Below are 15,729 nucleotides of genomic sequence, written 5' to 3' on the forward strand. Positions count from 1 at the left end.
CTAAGGGTGAAAGTTATCAGGAGGGGAGGAAAGAGTGACTTGGAGCAACTTGGGCAGAGCTTGAACCCGTAGTCTGGAAGAAGTCTCTCGGGCTGTGCACACAAACCTCTAAAAGGTCCCGCTTTTTGCCTACAGTGAAACAGAAACAGGTGTTTAAACCTCATGATTTAGAAAAGGTGAGGGATGAACATTCAGCACTCGATTCCCCTGAGCCTTTACTAGCTGTGGTCTGTTTTTATTTGCAGCAGTAACTGAAGCATAAAGACGAACAAGGAATAGATGCTGAAGGGCCATTAGGCTCATGATCCCAAAGAGGAGACTTTCCCAGAAAAAAAATGATCCCAATAATTGCATCAATAGGGCTTGCTATGGGATGGCATTCAGTCCTTTGTCATCACAGAGACAAGTATGCTGCCTGTGCCAATTTTACCAGAGCCTGAAGGACAGAAGTAAAAAGGTAACTAAAAACCAATCTTGCATGTCTTTGCAGGTAGCATTTGCGCTATCTCCCGTTTTCATTCATGCTTAGCAAGTGAGAATCAGATTCTAGAAACAAATGTGTCAACAAAACCTGACCAACATGCTTACTGGGAAGGTTAAGTCAATATAAGGCCATGTTTATTGAATTTTAAAGTAGGGACAATCATAGAAATGTTGGCTGGATGGGACCTATAGATGCCCTGGTCCTATCTCCCACTGCAGCAGGTCTATTGCAAACACTAGATCAGATTGGCCATGGCTTTGTCTAGACAAGTCTTGAAAACCTCCAAGGACAGAGATTCCTTGACATCTCTGGGTAACCTCTTCCAGTGCTGCACCACCCTCACGGTGAATAATTTCTTCCTGATATCCAACCTGAACAATCCAAGCCACAACTTATGGCTGTTGCCCACTATCAAATCATCGGCCACTACTGAGGCCCACAGGAGCTCAGCCTTACATCTTCCTGCACAGTTAAACTCACCTTGTCTTTCACAGTGCTCCTTGCCATTCTCATCCAGCACCAGAGCTGCACCAGCCCCCAGAGACTCACGTCTCAATTTCAGGACTCCCTGAAGTCAGTAGACTCAACACAGCTATGTGTTATGAGGGCTTAAGCCCAGAAAACTACGGGCAAGTGAAAGGTGCCAAGTGGATATTGTCCCCAACTCTGAGGCTTCTGCCTTGGCAGCCTGTCCCTGGGGCCCTCATTGCCCATTTCATAGCCCACTTCTCTGCTGTTTGTGTCCCCCACCACAAGTTTCTGTCTTGGAAACTCTATTTTGGTTTTTTTTTGTTGTTTTTTTTCCCCCCACCCTGGACTTTGAACTTCTTTACGATTTCTGCTTGTCAGCACAATTGCATCATTCATGGCAGGTAACTTTAGCATGAATAGAAGGAAATACAAACAGTGCTTCACACAGCATGCCAGCAGCTGGGAGGACTTGCAGCCAGTAGAGGTTACAGACCTTAGTCAGGTTTAATAAAGACCTGCATCACTGGAGGGGCAGTAACTAGAATTGCAATTATTCATGTTGAAATAGAGGTCACTGCATCTCCTGCTTTGGGGCAGATCTGAGAGCTGTGGGGAGTCTCAGAAGAACATTTCCTTTGTGCACAGCCCTGAGCACCAGGCCAAGTCAGCCCAGCAAGCCTCTAGGGCCAGGCACTCAAAGAAAGAAAAGCCATGTGTTTTTTCCTTTTTGTGGCTCAGCATAGACATAGCGTAAGTATATTTGGCGAGAGAGGAAGGGAGGACCTTCCATTGGAGGACTGGGCTGTAGCCAGGGGATGCATCAGGATTTGAGTTTTTCATAGCCAACACCAAGGAGTCACCATCCTGAATGTGAAAGACCTCAATTCACCTCAATATTGACCAGAATGTCACTAGCCCCTTTGCTCCCCACACAGATCCTTCAGCACACAGACTGCTCAGAAAGGCACTGATGGCCAACTCACGAAAACTTTGCCCCTCCAGATTTTATTTTGGCTCCCTAAAGGAGTAACACTGACCCAATAGGAAGAGGCTCAGGTGAGAGCAGAGCTAGATGGGCACAGTCCCCCTGAAGTCAGGCTAACAAGGCGGGCATCAGGGATCAGTGCTGGGGTATTTGCTGAGCAGCCAACAAGAAATGCAACCTCTGCTCATCTTCATCCCCAGGCCCTCTCCCCTCTAGCTCTACCCCTACATGCAGGATGTAGGGGCATCTGCTCCCATTTCCTGAGGGGCCAGCCAGGGCTTTCCTACAGCAGCCTGCTAAGCCCAGGGCAGGGGAGGCCTCTGCAGGGGCTGCATAGACAGCTGAAGAGGAGGTCTCAGCTTTGTTTAAAAAAAAGAAGAAAGATGTTCAAAGCAGAGCTGCTGGGAAGCCCCATGCTCGCAAGATTTGCCATTTAGAGACAAGGAGAAGGGGACTTTGCAGGGACACCACCATTCACCCAAGAGAGGTGAGGAGGCTGTTTACTTGAGGAAGGTCATTGCTCTGGCAAGGACTGTGGCACTATCAGCAATGATGGCTGGCTTGCAAGATCTTCTCAGTATAGTAAATATCTTTTAAACTTCTCCTGTGAGAGTAAGAACATTGCAAAATTGAGGACATCTGTATGAATTCCAGACTGACACAGCTGCTCAAATATAATTATGAAAAATATCAGCAATGAATTGTGAAGACATTGCAAAACAGCTAAGTAAAAAGAAATAAACTGGCATGCTCTAATTGATGTAAGCATGCAACAGCCTCCACATGTCACTGGAATGAGTGTGAGCCACACCAGCTGAACAGCTGCTTCTAGAAGGTGGAAAATACTTCCAAAAGAAGTGACTGCACAGCTGAGGCCAAGCTCTCAATCTTTGTCACAGTGTGGGTGAACGCAATAGGTATCCCCTGTCATGCAAAGATGGGTTTTAGGGGACACAAGGCCTCTAGCAATGGTTTGGGATTCTGCACTTATCAAAGCTTGGGACTGAAACAAGACAAGCAGAATGATTTAACTGGATGTCAGAAATACTCCTCAATCCTGTTCAGACTTGGGCCTTCAGGCCACTAAAAGTGACTGCTGTCAATCAGTGGTGATGCTCAGCTCATCCCTAGACCTTGCCACAGGCAATATGAGGTGCAAAACCCTTCCAGACGTTTTCCTCCCAGGCACAGCCCCCCTTGCAGCTGACCTGTCTTCACCTTCACTGAGTGGTGGACTGTGGACAAAAGAAGGGGAAGGTGACAGTGAGCCCTGCTCACTGAATTCTTCTGTCATCATCAAGGTTGTCAAACAACTGCTCTCTCCTTTTCTGTGGTTGCTTTCACCAACTTCCCCAGCTTTCACCAGCTAATCTCTTAAGAGATTACCCCGGATGCATTTAACTGGTTTTATTTAAGATGCTTTTGTGGCCACTCACACTAGATAGACAGGACACTGGGCCACTGAGTTCAGGCAGTTCCTGTAATTCTAGCTTATCCCTCCCCAGCCAACTACTGCTGTTTTAGATGAGGGAAAAGGTTGACATTGGTCTTTTCCTCTTTCCTCCCCTATTTTGTGTTTGTTTTATCCTAGGAAGTCTAATGAAAAAAGGTCATTAGCAAGTCATTACATATCTATAACTTACAGAGCAGAAGCGAGCAGCAACCTCAGTCCCAAGATCCACGGAAGTCCATGCGAGTCTCTCCACAGTTTTCAGTCAGCTTTGGGTTAGGCCTTTAGGGCAAGAAAGGCAGGAGCAACAGCAGGAGAAACCCTAATGTTTTTTGTGACCTCGAGCAGAGAGGAGTCCGGGACTCTTAAGGTAAGGTATTGATCCAGCAGCGTTGCGGGTTGCCCCATCCCCTGGGAGCTGTCCCGTCGGTAGTATGCTGTGCGGTACACGTGGTGAGCAGGCTGACATGGCCAGCACTCAATGTTCCCCCCAAGCAGGATGCCTGCAGATGTTTTTTCCAGGAGACTGAAGACAGCTTGGGGATTTTGCTGCTGAATCAGGAATTCTGCAGCGCACATCGAGACCTCACAGCTGGCTCCGAGCCCTGCAGCTGCACAATGCCTGGCACGCGCATCCGACGCTGCATAATAAACACTAACAAGCTTGGGGCTGAGCAGACCCACAAGGGCAACTCGCTCACTTCCAGCTGATGGCATCACTGAACACTTGTATCCTCTTGACAGGAAAAGCTGAAAAATAGGAATCTGAGAACAGACCACAGGAAACACATCCCTATCTGAGGGAGAAAGGACTTGCTGTACGGCACATGCCAAAGACATTGGAGTACAAAGGAAAGTTGTAGAATTTGCACTTGAGCATAGACAGTATATACCTGCCATACCATGTCATTGACCTTCTTAGGCATAAATATTTAGATTATTAGTATACTGTCCTGAAATATGTAATTGTCAAGGCTTTTCTGGGATCTCTTCAAATTCAGTATGTCTCAGTCCTTCCTCCCAGACTGCTCCTACCTGCGAGGAAAAGATACCCTTGTCATTAAAGATGTGACAGACCAGGGTTCCATTTTCAGCTCCAACCAAATATTTCTCTGAAAAAGTAGTAACCAGGGCCATTTTGCAGGGCTGCTTGCTCTAAAGAACCTACAGCAAAGAACTTGTCAAGCATAGAGATAGCATGAACCTTGGCCAAGGTAGGTGTGCGCTACTGTAATACAAATATGTACATTCTCTCTCCTTGTTTTGCTTCAACCTGAGTTGTCTTACATGGATCTTGGGACAAGCATAGTTATAACTCTCCCCTGAAAAACCTGAAACCCTCACCTGCTTTTCTGAGGCTGTGGGCTTAATTTGTCATCATCTCGCAAAGATAGCTTTTTATTGTGTGTTTGTTTGTTTGTTTTTTAAAATGCCTAATCGCAAGAGCACTGTGAAAAGAGAAAGACTTGTGCAGCCTTGTGGCTGCATTTTCATTTATTGTGTTTATAGGGCATCTCCTGTCTTTTGACAGCTAACGGTGGCAGGTCCTAGCTGGGCAGTTAAAGGCAATGCTGAGTGCGACACAGTGGAAGTGTATCCGTCCAGCTGGCAAGGACAGGAGAGAAAAGTAGGAGCAGTAGCTCTGAAAAGGGAAATGAAAGGGAGCAAAAATGGGAGAATAAGAGAGTAAAACATTAGATTAAAAAGGAGCAGTAAATCCCTGGTGAGGAATATAACAGGGGGGAGGGAGCAGCAGGACACGAGGAACAGATTGCAGTTCAGTAATGAGACAGACGGCATTTTCTTTGTGATCTGCAAATTCAATTGCATTTTCGAACAAAAGAGACCCCGTGCTACCCAGAAATCTGTTTGATACATGACCTCTCTCCCCCTCCTTTCAGTGGCAATAGCTGCTGGAGCAGCAGAAGGGTCTGGCACAGCACATCAGGCCTGGCAGCACAGGCTGAGGTCACCCCACTCCGGCCGCTGACCCCAGGCAGCACCGTCTGACACTCTTGGACCCCTACTCAAAGAGGCAACAAACAGAGCATTTGGCTTGTTAACCCTGCCATGTGCACTGCCATCAGAGTGCCAGGTCAGAGGCTGCAGGGAAGCAGATACTGGAGAACCCCTCTAGCCATCTGCTGTGCCCTGCGGCAGCAACCGCTCCTGGCCAGAGTGGAGGGGGCACATGGAGAAGGCAGGTGGGACGCAGGCAGGGCTTCACTTTCGTGGTGCCCTCTAAACCCCAGCAGTCCAAACTGCACAAGCCTATTGGGACAGGCAGGATGCTCTGCTTGGGACACGAAGCCAAGGCGACAGCAGGCTTGGTGCCACAGGCCGTACCTTGGACACCCAGGGCTGCGTTCCCCCAGACTGCCTAGTTAACAGATGGCTGAGGACATCTAGCAAAAGCAATGTCTTGCCGCAAGGGGCCTTGGGATATTAAGACCATAGGTCCTCTGTCAGGCAGGAAGACTCCAACTTTGTGGTTTCAATCTATAAGGGCTGCAGACAACAACCCAAGATATTTTGGGGTATGACCCCACCAGAGCTAGAACATCGCTACCAACCACCATGACCAGCTTTCTGGCAATGCAGAGGGATTCCTGCAAAACTACTCCAGTGATGGAGAGGGAGGAAAGAGAGCAAAAGATCCTCACTTTTAGCTTTCCCTCTCAGTTCCCTGCATCTCATTAAGCAAATATAGGCTGATGCTGTTGACTCCAAGCTATTTCCTAGAAATGAAATAACCACAGCCAACAGTCAGGTTATCAAATTTGGAACTGGGAGATCCAAGCAGGAGTCTCTGCTCTGCAGTCAGCGTCTTTTGTTGTCTTTGGCACATCATTTCTTCCGTGACACTGGACAATAGCACTTCTCTCCTTTGCTGTGGTGTGGGGGAAGTGTATTCAAGATGGGGCAGGGGCTCCTGCCCACATGCCTAGTTCCCTCATTGAAAGTCTTGGCAGAAGTACTCAGGAATAAATGGGCAGTGGGCATAAAAAACCCACATGCCATAAGCAGTGGGTCCTCAGGCCAGGTTTATTTAAACAGGAGAGAAACCAGAAAGGAGCCAAACTGTTGTTTGTTTCCTTTTCCTTCCTAGGGTATAGAGAGATTACAGTTTTCAGAGTCATCAGACTAATACTTGACTTCAGCACTAAATTCTCCAAAACAAAGGAACAAAAGGAAATTCAGCATAATCAATAACTCTGCTTGCACAGTGAGCATGACAGTCCACACACAGTTTAGGTCTATGAAGATGCAAATCATTTCTAAAGTTTCCTGGGCTACCTCCTCCTCCCCACCATTTGGAGGGAGGAAGACATCAGAGACACAAAGCACCGCTCACAATATTTGGTTACAACAAGACACCTATCTACTTCGAGCAAAGGCTTGGCTTGCTTGGAGCCTGCCAGATTTTGACAGATTTACTGCTACACCTAGTGCACTCCGCAGCAAGCCCAGAGCCAGGATCTCCATGAAGGCGAGTTAACAAGTGGAGCATGGCTGAGGAGGAACTCATCAGGCCATGGGTCAGCCCTTAGAGTCCCACCCCTCCCACCAGCCAAAAAGGACTCTCGCCTATGTGTCCACAAACTTTGCTCTGAGCCACAACCATCACTGCAGTTTACTTTTCCTTTGAAAACACGACAAAGAATATTGCACCAGCACATGGACCAGACCACCATCAGAAGGACAGCACCCGCCTGGAACTGGAAATCTGAAGACCAGGTGCTCCAACTGCCTTTTTTAATATATATTTATTATATTTTTTATATATATATATAAAAAATATATATATTTTTCCATGACATGATGCTGCAATACACTGCTTCTCATATGTACATTTATTCCTAGAACTATTCTCCCTGTTGTTGCAAAGACAAAGTTTCTATAAAGCAATTAGCTGATAGATATCCCTGTTTTTGTCCTCCTTATTGTCTAATTGCTCAAACTTGCCAATATTGCATGACTTTTTTCACTTACACGGAAAACCTCTGTAACTAGCTTCAGTTTCCTTTCTCTATTTGGATTTGCATCAGTCAATACCTACACTCATTTACAGTTGCCCAGACCCAGGCTTATAAGGGTTATAGGTCAAAGTCAACACCATCAACAGATGGCCAGATGATACAGGAAATCTTCAGCAATAAATGACTTCAGATCAAGACGGGACAACCCCCTTAGGAGATATGCTGTAGGCTAACGTGATAGGAAAGGGGAGGGCTATGGGGCTTACCTAGTGGCATTCTGTAGCATGTCATTCAAAACATCAGGCTAGGCTTAGTCTTCCTTCTGACATTAAAAAACTCAACCCATATGGAATCATTATAAACTAGTTTTCTGTTACCACTCTGCTTGCAAAAGGCATGATTACTCTTACGTCCTTCTTGGCTGCATACCCATTGAGGTATTATAGCTCCAGTGTTTCAGGGACCATCATATATAGTTCTTGTATTTTCCTCTCCTACAAAAGTTTCCAGAATGCTTTGGACTAAAGTTCACTGACTCTTGACAAGCCACCTCTGGCCTCTTATTTCAGAACATTTGCTTACAGAGAGTGATATGTTTCTGGCCGGTGCTGACATTGTGTATTTTGTTAAGAAAAGCCTGTTTGAATGACTGCAAGGTCAGGATATTTCTGAATAACAACAACAAAGAGGCAGATGCCATTTAAAATGGATCTCAGATCATCAGTGACTAAGGTATTCTGCTTTAGGAGTCTTGCATAAAAAGGACTAAATATCAGCCGTCATACTTTGTTGAAGCAGTGTTCCTGCCCCATATGAAGAGATGCTTCCAAAAAGCACCTCTGTCCCAGCTTACCTCAAACAAACAAACAAAAACCTAAGGTTGTGCTCAGGCACTTCTTAGTTTCTGGAAATAAACATGAAAGCTACATCCAACATGTCCACATGTCCCTGATATGACACAAACTTACTGCGTGGCCCTGAGGGCAGCCAAGAGCTGGATCTCAAAAAAATTAGGTGGATTTATCCGCGGACTGGTGAGGAGACCTGGCAGGGAATAACCCAATTAGTTGCAGTCCTTAAAAGCTGTATTCGTTTCAGGTTCTATATCTACTTTGTTCCAGAAGATACTGCAAATTCCAAAAGACAAGTGCAACAAGAATTCTCTCAGATTAATAATATCTGTTAGGAAAACAAGCTGCAGGGCAGAAGTTTTTCCTAATTTAAAGTAGCAATGCAGTCCTTCAGGGGTAACAATTCATCAGCCGAACTCAACAACGCATGGCTTTCTAGAGCAGTTGAGGCATGACCTGTGGGGATTTCATGGGGATCCATCTTCTTTTCTTTTCACTTTTCTCCAATCTTTTCATTTTAGTAGCAGAGAGATTACAAGATGGATCCCAATGGAGAAACATTTGAAGTTTTTCTTTATTGTGACGCTGAAGTAAAGCCTTTAACAGATAAAACACAACCTTGCATGTGAAATGGCACCAGATTCTCACCTCACTTCCTTCAATGAACGGATGCCTAAAAATTGATGAGCTGGCTAAAACTCTTCCGAATATTTTACTGCATGCACAAACGCTTATAAAGACAGAGGAGAAAAGAACACTTTTAACCTATGGGAACTCTGGTGACTGTGCAGCACACATCGAGGCAGGGAAGCTGCAAAGAAGATCTAAGCCACAAGGCGGGGAAGGGGGGGGGGAAAAAAAAAAACAAAAGGAAGGGTTACAACTAGAAGACCCAAGGAAACCCAGCAACAAGGTGTGTTTGCTGTACCTTCATCTCTGTGATTCTTTACGGGCATCTTCAACTACTTAGAATAACAGCCAGGACTACAGTGTTTTGTTTCTGATAGACGGGACTACTAAAAATTTCCAAATCAAATTTCCTTACTGAAGTAGGATGACAACAACAATCCAAATCACAAAAAGTGCTATGAGTTGATATTCCCACTTTCCTCCTCTCTTCCCCAACCTCCTCCCAAAAGTGTTATGGTTTAAGTCAGTCAAAGCATTTTGGTTTTATTGTAAACAGAAAAACAGCCAATTCCTTAAGTCCAAGTTACTTTGATATATAAATAAAACTCTAATTTTTTCCCCAATGAAAAGAAGTATCAAAACCTAATCTCTTTTCACACAGAATGTGGGTGCATTTTCCAACAGAAAAACCCTGTGACAAAGACATCCCATACACACCTTCTTGGGTTCATGGGAACTGGAGGTAAACTCAGAGAACAGCTGAGAGGTACAATAAAAGGATTGGCTTTACTCTATTATAGGAATATTCCTTTGATTGCAACCCTGCCATCTGAGTTGTGGTTACTCTGGGGTACATCATGACTAACATTTCCCACTGTACAGTCCTGACAGCAGAGGAAGTGCTGGCCTCCGAAGCGGTAACTGTGGTGAGTGCAGCCCTTTGTGTTTACCGGATATTTTCAGGGTAGCACAGAAAAAGCAATCACATCTGGGACCATCTCGAGGGGCTATTGGCAAAGATCCAGAGGCTCCATAGAAGCAGCAGCAGATTGTGGATTCTGATGCCTTGGGCAGGATGTCTGCTTCCACAATGGGTGGGGAAGGAAGGAATATAAAAAGGAGATGGTCTGATAAGAACATGGCCATGATAAAAGGACTCTGTCTGTTTAGCATTAATTAATTTTAGCAAGAAGAAAGGTGCCCACAGTCACTGGGTTACAGACTTTAGTCTCTCGCCTCAGTGAAATGGGAACTGGTTAGTCCTGAGGCAATGTTAAATACCGGATTTTTCAACAAGTACAAAAATAGATGCAGAACAGAACAGATGTGACAGACAGTGGGTTCTTCTCATTCATCCTGGAGTTTTGCAGAAAGTTTTCAAAATCATTCCCTCAGCAATTTCAGTGCTGGTGGCTCTGTCCTGAACAGGGGAAGCTTTGCAGCTGCAATCTAAAGATCTGTCCTTTGTGAAATGAAACATCTCTGCCACAATAAAAAAACTACTAGTCCTTCATTTACAATTTTTTTTCTGCAGCCATTGGATAGCTGAGAACATTCACATCAGTCAGTGGAGTTACTGACAGGCCTGTAAAAGCTTTAAGGAAACTTTTAAAAGCACTGTATCACCTGAACACTCCCCGCTTCTGGTTGTCAGCTGGCCTTTATTGCACTTGTGGCTTCTTTTTACCAGGAGAGCACAGAGATTTCAGAAGTAAAGTATGAGACTGTGATCCCCCATATAAACAAGGCTGTTCAGAGCATGATGAATCACCATCCTCTCTAACCTGCCAGAACATGGGGACCACAGTTAATTGTCCCATCAGCCCTCTGTTTTGGGTGGCTTTGCCTTTTGCAGATGTAGCTTTATTTCACACATTCATATGTCAAATGTCAGCATTCAAAGCTCTAAGGGGATGACCGCCTTCACCCTGCCTTGACTTGAAGCTCGTTCTTTCTTGAATTTCCTACAGCTTTAAAGGCAGGAAGTTAATATTGCATGCTGTATCATGAGCTCCTCCTGGTGGTGATTAATATTGTATTAGCTTTGCCGGTTGAGAGCTCAATAATAAAAAATACAGCTTCTGGACAACATTTTTCTCCTCTTTTCTTCTATACTCAAGAAACAGATTTAAAATGTAAAAAGAAAATAAGCTATATATATCCTGTGAGTGAAGTAAAAGCTTTCATTCCTTGATATTTGCAGATGTGGCTAAAAAGAATAAGCACATCCTTTTCCCTCACATGAATTTTCCACCAAATCAGGAGTTTCACTTAAAATCTAGCATTTCAATTGCATATTTTCATAAGACAGACACAACTTTTTCCCTTGTCAGTCTATTTCTTCCTAATAGAATAAAGAATTTTTGTCTGAAGCTTCAAGGGAAGAGCAGCAGACTCCACTCTTCTGAATGACCCACACCCAAAGAAATACATCCTTCCCAACTATTTCACCTCTGGTGAAGATGGCTCTCTCCATGCTGAGGCTGGAGGGCAGGATGAGGGAAAGGAGGAGGAGAGTTTTCCCCAACATTTTTAGAGACAGAGAAAATGGCAAATTCTATTCTACTCCAATAGTGTGGATAAAAAATGTTACAGAAAAGTAAAGTATAACTTATTCAGACTGAAGGCTTTAACAGAGTCAAGTTTGTTAGGCTCTGCACAAGCATCTAGCATCCAATAGCTGCTGTCCAATAAAGTTTATATTATAAAAGACAAGCCATAACAAGTAAATGAAGCAAAAGGTAGAAAAGAAATAATACCAACTGACCAAAAGCACATTTTTTAGACAACCACTAGCAATGGGCTCCACTCCCTTCTGGCTGGCCTTTAGTATATGGAAATCCAGAGTATGTTGGAATCTGTTTATAACTTGAATTTGGTGTGTTTAATACACACTTTTCTATCCAGATAGCAGAAACAAAAACCCGGTGTCGTATCTGCCCCTGCTCAGAGCCTTGCTGTCAAAAACTGGATTGACATACTTATAAAATTACCTTCTTCAGAAAAGGGCATAAGGCACTATCTTGAGGGTGGACTAGAAGCTGTTATTAATGCAGCCCATATTCAGTACATAGCCAAAACATCTCTCGTCAGAACTACTAAACATAAAACTTGCATTGAAAAGGCTAATTTTAGAAACATTTTGACCAAGAAATCATTCCAATGACTTGGCATCAAATCGTTCAATAGCTGATCTATGATCTATTAGAGGATCCAGGTTTTTTTGCAATATCCTCAGCATCCCTTTATTTTTTCCTTTGCTTCTAATATGCAATCACTGTCTCTTACTCAGCATAGAAAGCGCAAACCATGGGCTTCCAAAAACTAAACTGCTCAGGTACCATCACACAAAAAGAGAAGTGGATTATATGAGATCAGAAGCACAGCCTGACTCTGTGTCAGACTCTGTTCTTGGGTAGACAGTATTTGCCTCAGCAGACAATTCCCACTTCTTCTGGAAAAAGCATGGGTTAAATGAGTTGTAAACATACACAAACACACACATATCTTTTTCTGCACACCTGTACAATACCTTATGTACTAGGTGATGCAAGTCCCAGTTTTGAAAGTGATCTTCTGTAAGCCTCTTGCCATAATGCCTTCAAGAGAGAAAAGCTTCTTTTTCTAAATTTTACTCTTACATTTAATGCCTTTTAAATTTCTCAGCTATTGATGATGATCTTGAAGGTGTTGATTTAAGAGATCTATGGGCTGTTGAAGTTTATCAGCTTTTCATAGGGACAGAAACCCTTGGGGTCACACTACATCGTTAATTAGAGCCTTTAAGATATCATCACCATTTGAGGAGGTAGGAAATCTAGCTGGGAACAACAGCACAAAAAATGTCCTCAAAGATTTGGAGACATTGAAAAGTGTAGACATGGGAGGCCAGAGATGTCCTAGCTTACATATAAGAATTACATCAATGAGAAGGACCACTGTACTTGTATAATAAAGGCAACAATTTTGAAAAGCATAGCCAAACCATTCAGTGGGAAAAAAGTGTTTATACATACACACACACACACACACACACACACACTTTTTTTCTAAAACGTCCAATAAGATTCTGTAGACTTCGGCTTCAAGAATTAAAAATCCATAGAAATCATCCATGTAGATTCTTCAGACTCATGCTTTTTAACTTGCATCAATCTTGCTTGCAACAAAATACAAGACTGAACATATCAAAGTGGTGAAATGGATCCAAATCACTAAATATCCTCCGATTCAGAATCTTTACAAAACTGGCCAGAATCTAGATCCAGTCCCATTTTCCTGGCAGCTAATAAAGATATTCAAGCAAAGGGATCCAGAGATCTTGAATAATTACCTCAGAAAGGCCACATAATTAAGAGAAGGAAGAAAAAAGGATTAGTTCAAATTCAGCATGAAATTGTTCATCTGCCCAAGCCTTCATTTCATACCTTTTATAGAAAAGGAAATGTATCTTCTGGTCATGTTACTATAGTGATTCAAACACTGGTAATTCAGTGCTGCAGTGGTAACCTGGCTTTGCAAGCTAAGCTGCTACGTTGCTAGATGACTGGAACATTGGACGAAACCACATTCCACTCAGTTTCATAGAAAATAATAACAGAGGAATGAAATATAGCAAAAAAAGATGATAGTTCAGAGAAAGCTTTTCCAAATTTGCAAAATGGAGATGTATGCCTGATACTATACCAGTAGTGTAGTGAAAGACTTGTTTGGGAAAGTGAGATTTAATTAATCCTGCAAAATGCTCAATCTCAAGGTGCTGCTGCAGTGTGCATTCATAAGAAAGGTGACACCCCCTCCATGCTTCTCATATCAGCTTAGATACCTCCACATTATTCTTCACCCTATTAAACCCAGTAACATGCTTAACCTCCTCAAACCAGGCAACTGTGCAACGGACAGGGAGGCCACCGATCCGGAAAGCACAAAAGGACCCTCCCTCCTGGAGGCAGCCCCCAGTGGTCAACTTCCTTCAGTTTTCTGGGGCATGAAGCCACAGCTTGGGATGAGAGCTTTCCTCTAAGAAAACTGTTGCCTCTGTTCAGGTCTTAAGTCTAGCTACTGCCTCCCCAGACACAGAGAAAAGCAGAGATGTACATCTATAAGGGATCCCATGACTTCCACACTCTTCACCACACGGCCCGTCATGGTTCAAATACAAGAGGAAACAGGCAAAAAGAGCAGCCCCATCGGAGCAGATACACTGTCCAGTCAAAATGGGAGAAATCCTTATTCCCTTTTCTAGGCGCCTCAGTGATGCTTGCAGACTGCTTCTTCAGTCTCCTAAAGAGCAACTTTCCTCTGCTGACTGGCCTTTTGCTCCAACCCCTTCCTGCTCCCTCCCTTACCAGTACACCCCAGAGGCCCTCAATCACATTAGCAAAACAAAGCGTTAGAATATAGCAGCACAATTCAGTTAAATGAATTCCTGCATCAGAAAAAGCAACTCCCAGGCAGCAGGGAGAATCACTGCCTCATTCCCAGCCTAGATGGGACTGGGAAGCATCCAGCACACATCTGGGAGTTCTGAATCACCACAAAAAAACAAAAACAAAACAAAAAACAAAACAAAAAACAAAAAAACCCTGCAGCACCACCTGAAGGACCTTAGAAGAATGAGCTACATTGCTAAAGGGATATCACTGCATCCACTGAGGCATAAAATTAGATCTCATTAGATAAGTGTATGCAGGGTCATCAGCTTACAGAAACTATTTGGAAATTAAGGGTAGAATTATAGAAGGAAAAAATTTTCAACCAGAGTGTGCAAATCTAAGCAAAATCTTCTTTAAAAAAAATCCCAAATCCTTATTGCTTCTAGCCATAAATCTACCCTGCTTTGGCCCTATTACTTGCAGCCATCACCTGATAGTCTGACTAAACATTTTAGGTATTAAGCCCATTCAGCATAACTCCATGAAAGTTATGAAACTCCCTCTACATGTGTAGTTTCCCTTCCACTTGCTACCACTATGTACATTTTGATCTGAGCAGTCACATAGCATCTTCAAGATCTCCGAGTTATATCATAATCTGTGTTTTAACGCTTCAACTAATGACTGGAGGTACAGGCTCCACAGAACATTTAACAGATCAAAGATTTCATTTTGTATTGTTGCCCATCTTTTAGAATCCTTTCCAGAGAATCACAAGTCAGCTGCAAAATAATATTCAGGTGTTTCTTCAAGCTATGAACTGCAAAATGCAGCATGAGTTAGCATCGGTGCATAAAAATACATTTTAGAAAACTTTGAATGTCCCAACCAAGTGGAAAAGAATTTAAACACAGTATTTTTCAAGAGTACCAACAGCACTATTTTGCTGTCAATTAAATGTGATAAATAATAAAAGGATGAGTGAAGAGACTCCTTTCATCATAGTTGTGGTAAAAATGGTAATACTATGGGAATTTGGTAACTGAAATTCTATATTCTGTTTAAAATCCTTGGAAATTAAAAGCAAGGGAAAACATGGGACAGAAGATGAAAAACATACACATACTTAATTGATATTGAACCAGCCATAACTGAAGACAATTTGACTACTGTAAAAAATACACATAGATAGATTCTGTGGTTTGCTAAAACATTTCCGACTTCCTTGGTTCTCTAATCTTGTCAATGGTCCTCTCTTTGAAGCTCTTTTTTTTAAATTTACTAAGCACATTAATCTCAGGAAATTCCACCTCATTCCTATGTCTCCTCCTAGACATTAGAGATACTAGGCATTCAGTCTATCCAATCTATATTTTTTCTGCTCAGAAATACTACAGTAAATGCTATTTAAAATATACTTCAAAAAAAAGTTATTAACAGCAACTACAACATTACTGGAAATAGTCAATAGCTACCAATTCATAATAGCAGCGCTGCATTTGG

This window comes from Dromaius novaehollandiae, chromosome 1 (assembly GCF_036370855.1).
Source record: "Dromaius novaehollandiae isolate bDroNov1 chromosome 1, bDroNov1.hap1, whole genome shotgun sequence".
NCBI classification, from domain to species: domain Eukaryota; kingdom Metazoa; phylum Chordata; class Aves; order Casuariiformes; family Dromaiidae; genus Dromaius; species Dromaius novaehollandiae.